General features: G+C 40.7%; 1 protein-coding gene across 4 annotated transcripts in view; it reads left to right on the top strand.

Annotated features, from left to right (window-relative positions):
• CDH12 (cadherin 12) overlaps window positions 1-6000 on the top strand; it is a 573314-nt gene continuing 567314 nt past the window's right edge. For all 4 annotated transcript variants that reach the window (XM_080580164.1, XM_080580163.1, XM_080580177.1 and 1 more), the window contains exon 1: window positions 1-630. The gene's annotated coding sequence lies outside the window, so the exon portion shown is untranslated. The remainder of the gene's footprint in view (window positions 631-6000) is intronic.

The following is a 6000-nucleotide window of genomic DNA, read 5'->3' as shown; positions in this document are numbered from 1 at the left end:
GGATGATAGATTGTAACGTAATTTCTCAGTATTTTTTGTTCGGTTTTGTGATGCATTACACCTACTGGATGGCAAAGGCATCATCCTGTCAGCTGGCTGACCGCAGCTTGAGATCTTCTGGCTTTCCCACTGAAGCCTTAGAGAGACCAAGGGGGGACGTTTCAGCCAGTCCGCGCTTTTCCCCGTGCAGGAAGCATCCAAGAGCCTGGGTGGAGCTCCAGAAGGGCCGGGTGGTTTCGAAGCAAGGGGTTAAAACTACTTTTCCCAACTCATAACATTTCAAAGGGGAAAATTTTCCGTGGGAGGGGGTTGCGGGAGGGGAGCCTCGCCGGCAATTGGCTGCTCGCCGTCAGCCGCTGCGGAGCCGGGGCTGCCGCCGAGGAGCAGGCATCGATCAGCCGCCTGGGCGGCGGGGAGCCACGGCCGGCCCTTTCTGAGAAGGGAGCCGAGCCCTGCCAGGAAGCCACCAGGGCTTTCCACCTGCCTCGGCTGCCCCGGGGTCTCGCTGAGCGCGGGGGGACCCGCCAAGGGCAGAGGTTCGCCCGGCGGAGGAAGAGGAGCTGCTGGTGCTGCTGCGCACACTGCTGCTGCCGTGCATGCCGCTGCTGCTGCTGCGGCTCCTTGCAGCAGGTAGGGCTCCGGCCGGGATGGATGGATGGATGGGGGGAGCCGGCTTTGCGCTGTGGGGCTGGCTGTGGGGCGCCCGCAGCATGGGGGAGCCGCCGGGGGTGGCGCGGGCAGGCGGCCTGGCCCCGCGAAACTTGGGCAAGTTCTGCAAACTTGGGCCGGGGGCTGCGCCTGCATCCCCGCTGGGTGGGCGCCCACACCATACAGAGCTATGGGGCCGGCCGACCCCTGTGGGGCGGGAGCGGGATCGGTGCCGGGGACGGCGGGCAGGCAGCGGGCACAGCCAGGGAGCCCTCCGCTTGGAGGGGAGAACCAGCGAGTGACGGTGGGAAACTTGAGGCAAACCTGTTTGACGTGGTTTCATGTCGGGTTTTGTTTTTTTTAAATGCTCCTTCATTTTCGTGCGTGTGAAGGAAGGTGTGGGGAGGATTTCTGCAGTGTTGACCTTTAAAGGGTTAAGGTGCAATTAAAAGAAAGAAGGTAAGAAGGGGGAATTTGACTTGAAGGAACTTTGAAAGCACCTGAGCAGCCTCCTCCCTTAAAAAAAGGCACTGCAGAAATGATTTGGCAGGGAGAAGTAAAATGCAGCCCTGACATACAAGATGTTCAAATGCAATCCATGCTTTATTATTGCAATGTTTCAAGTTCATCTTCTACAAATGAGTCATGTGATGAGCAGTAGGACATACATAATCCTACAAACGTTTTAACAGAGAGTTTAGCCCTGAATTATAAATCATGCTGTGAGTATGCCTGTAACAGAACTGTGTGAAGATACTTACCTTGATAAATATTTCACATACTCTTCGGATCTGGATGGCTTTGTGGCTTTGGAGTCTCAGTTCCAAACATTCAGTTTAGATTAAAGAAGGCTGCATGGTTCTTGTGTTTCCAAAGTATGCTGTGGTGGTGATGGACTTTGTGCTAATTTCTGCATGTATGGAGTGATGGTTAACAGCATTTGTTTCTGTACCTGCAAATATCCATACAGAGCTAAAAAGGAAGGCAGACTATTTTAGTGCTGGATGGCATCAATGAACACTTAGGGTTATTGGGAATTTTTCCCTATTTTCAAGTTCAGATATAGATCACAAAAAAAAAGCTAGCAATACAGGAATACTAAGTAGGTCTTCTGACAGTGTACCTTTTGCTGTGTATGTGGTTTCATTCCAGATACAAAATAGATCAGGATTGAGATGTTTCCCTGATTACAGGATTTTAGGAAATGCACAAATTGGTCAGAAGGTCTTTATTTCAGCTCTCTGAACATCTAACTAGAGCTTTCATTGATCACAGCATGTTGTTGAGAGGTTTCAAGGCTTCTTACAAAATACTTCCCCAGATCTGAAAGCCAGATGGTTGCGGTGCAGAAGTCATAAGCAGTTAATTGCTGATCTGATCTGAGTGCTCTGGAACATCTCGGCACACGGAGCGAAGGCGTCCAGCTCAGCTAATCCAACTCGGTACCTGGCGCTGCGCTTCGCTGGGACTGGGTCCCTGTTAGAGGGGGCACAGAGAAAACAGGTTCTCTTTTGGGGAAGGTTTTGGAGACGCTTCTCTTTTTATGTTGAAATTATTTTTTTAAAAAGAAATGTATTTGGCTTTCTCAGAGACAATGTACATATAACATTTTGCCACAAGTTTACTTAGTTTAAATTAATTTGTGGCCCCTCACCCGACCCTTCTTCCCCCCCCCCTCAAAAAAAAAAAAAAACAAAAAAAAACCAAAGAACTGTTCTCAATGTCAAGTCTGGTATTTGTTTACTCTGTTGAATGGTGTACCAGACAGAGATAATATGATCTCCCACAGCTTCCTCTCTGTTCACAATATGTAGACAGAATTTTCTGCAAATACTCAATACTTTGTGGGTTTGTTTTTGCCTTTTTTTTTTTTTTATGTTTAACAGCTGTATATGAAGAAATACTGCTTCAGTTGCAGTGACATGCAATATAGAATAGATAACAGAAAGGCAAATATAAATGTTACGGTTGCCTTGCTATATGCAGTTTCTTATTTTGTATCCATCAGTTGGGGTGTTGTTCTTCTGAAGAAAAAGATGACTAGTAATGAGTATTCAGAAGGAAAGCAAATGCTTATTTTGCTTTCTTTCAACCTTAAATAACCCATTAGTTCAGTGGTAGCGCTACAGTTGATTTTAAAATTTTATAGGCTGGCAAATTCCTAAATTGCTTTTCCTTAAATAATTTTTAGGCTGACAGCTTTTTCACTATTCAGAACATTTTAAATACTCTTCTGCACAAGAATGTTTTAGAAATTGTTGACACCTGTGTAATAGGAGAATTGCATGATGTTTCTGTCTTTATTGCTTTTATCTGCATACTTCTATCATGCTATCTTAAAGGTGTAGTTATAAATGCTTCATAAAAGGTTTAGAAAAGGTGTTTAAGTAAGTAAACAGTTATTGCAGAATGAATGAAGTGGGTAGGTTGCACAGAACTGTGCAAAGCATTGTCAAATTCTTCAAATATTCTTATAGTCATCCAGCACTCAGGTAAACTGTAGCATCCTCATAGGATTTTTCGGTCTGATATTAACCTTTCTAAGCTATTCAGACATGCGCACATAAAATGAAAATATTACACTAAAACAGAGAGGATAAAGTCAGGGTATGAATTTGCATTGTCTTTATAGTGGAGGGGGTGGGTACCCAGACTCACGTCTGCTGTATGTACGGCCACGGAAATATGTGCAGCCATCTCATTTGGAGAGTGTGGGGTTTTCCTTCACGCATGTGTCGTACTAGAAAACTGATCCAATGCTCACGGTTTCTTATGCGCTCATCGACTCTTAAAATACAAAAACAAAAGAAAATACTTGGAACACTTTTTTCTCTTGTGAGGCATAGCTGATCATAATTATCAACTTTCTCAGGAAGGTGTATGAAAAGAATTTCTGTACATACATCATTCTGAAGATGACGGTGTCTGCCCAGGGAGATATACCTGTTGCTCTTGAATATATTGCTTTTTCTTATATTTATGCTTGTAAAGATACATCTGTGTTCTTAGTTTCTAGATGTTATATAGGTGTCTGAAACTGTTACAACCGAGAAGCAAAATATATTTTCATGGATATCTTTTCTTTAGAAGCTATATTTTTGACATACACTGATCTGAATTTTTTATTTTTTTATTTTTATTTTTTGGGGGTGATTCTTTAGGAACCCAGCAGTTGGACTAGATGGTCCTTGTGGGTCCCTTCCAACTCAGATATTCTATGATTCTAGTTCTGATTCCAACAATGTACATCAATAAGTGCTTATTTAACAGTAATCAAATGTTGGTAAAAGTTCTGTCTTGTACTGCAGTACCACACAATAGAGTTAATAGTAGAGATGTGAGTATAGTATGAAATCGTTTTGTGATGATGACTTGCATTTTGATTAGGTTATGACAGTTGTCCAATTCACAGTCAAGAGGTTTTGGAAAAAAAAATCATTTGTATTTCTATTAAACAATTCTGTTTCTTGCCTTTCAGAATACTATACTGTTTTCTGAATAATTTTCAGACAAAAAAAAAAAAAAGCAAAAATAAAGAAATTGTTGAATAACTCCAGTAGAAGTGTCATCCTCTTCTGAAAATCTAGGTCAGTTAGATTATAGTGTAAATACATTAAAAAGCAAGTAAAACAAAACAAAACAAACAAAACCAAACAAACAAACAAAACACATGCATGTATACAAGATCAAAATTATGACCTCGTAATTCCACTTCATTTCCACATCAGCAATCCTTTCTGACAGCTGATGTGTTTGAACCTGCAAACTAATAGAACAATTAATGCAAACATTAATGGAGGCAGGTGAGAAACAGAACACGAAAAATGAACATTGATTCCATACTGTCTTGATTTTTCTTAATTTAACCATGGCTTTTCTATTTGTGTGTTAAGACAAGAAACTGTAATTCCTCTACATTTATCTGCACCACTTCAAATAATATGTATTTACCTACAGAATCACTATATTGGTTGGCTTCAAAGCTATTCATTTGCAAAGCACTTTTGAGAGATCTGGAACATGGTATTTGTTATATGAGGCCAAATACTATTCTGATTTTTAAAATAATTCAGAAAAATGCCTCCAGTTAAAGCATTTCTAGGTATACACAAGTCTGGGTGTGCTTATACAGACCTTTTAAACAGAGACATTTTTATGAGACATTTTTAAAGGAAAAGAGAATTTGAGTTAATATAGCACTTACTGTGTTTAAGGTATCACAAAGCAATGAGTTATGGAGCACAGCGTCAAGAGAGACTGGGTAGCCAAATGCTGCTAAGAAGAGATGTTGCCTGAAGTGTTAAATGTTATAACTGTGTTAAGAAATATATCATGAGATTCTTGCTTTTTCTTGGGCAACTTACTGTTCACTGAAGGGATTGAAATAAAACATCTTATGCAAGAGATGGCCCTTCTGTTTTCCCACTCTAGATTTCACTTTCCTAGAAGTCTTCTATGGGGAGAAAGAGCCTAGGCTCTGCTGTGGTATATTAATTGTTATATTCACTCATACTGGTCTAGAGTTAGGAGCTGTGTGGTCTTATAAGTGTCCTGCCATAGCAGTAATGTCCAGTAACTGGCGGAAGTGATATGTCGGGGTATATTTGCAAATGAGCATTATTTTGTACTGTGATAGTGCCAGATTCCACTGTATAAACCTGGCAGGGTTATTATTAAGGTATACATTATATAAGGTAAAAAACAGGGTGATGGAGTACAGATTCAGTCATCCCTCTTTAATGCAATTTGCTATTCAGAGGCCTCAATTCAAATAGATGGTTATGTCTGTCTCAGTTCAGGATGCCACTTAGGTGTCCACCTAATATTAAGAAATGATTTCCACGCGCTCCAGTGTGGTTTTCAGAATCTCCCTCTTAAAGAAGGTACTTGTTTTTCCTGACAAGTACAATGAAGTATTAATCATTTCTTATTACTGAAGAGTCTGCATTGTTATTGACTAAAACATGAGTAAAATATACTGTCTTGGGCACACTGGTTTTTTAGATCCTCTTTCCTAATTTCATTGCTCTTTATAGTTTTAACTTGACTGATTTGTTTCCTTTTATCCAGTGAAAGTTGTTGTGAAGAGACCCTGAAATAGGTGCTTTGCTAACACCAAAAAGGGACTGCTTTTCATGACAGATCCAGTGAACTTTTTAGTTCACAGTTTATTATGTGAACAGTTTATTATGGTTATATTTTTTTTGAACTTTTGTAGCAATTACATTCTTTATTTTTTTTTGCTTTGCATTGTGTTTTTAATTTCTTTGTCTCGATACATAGATTCATACTACCAACAGCAAAATTTAGTTATAAACTGAGTTTTGAGATGCCCCAGCCAGAGCTTCAAAG

Source organism: Anser brachyrhynchus (assembly GCF_964034855.1).
Source record: "Anser brachyrhynchus genome assembly, chromosome: 2".
In the NCBI taxonomy this organism is placed as follows: domain Eukaryota; kingdom Metazoa; phylum Chordata; class Aves; order Anseriformes; family Anatidae; genus Anser; species Anser brachyrhynchus.
Note: the sequence above shows the minus strand (reverse complement) of the source record. Positions and strands in the feature narration are given on the sequence as shown.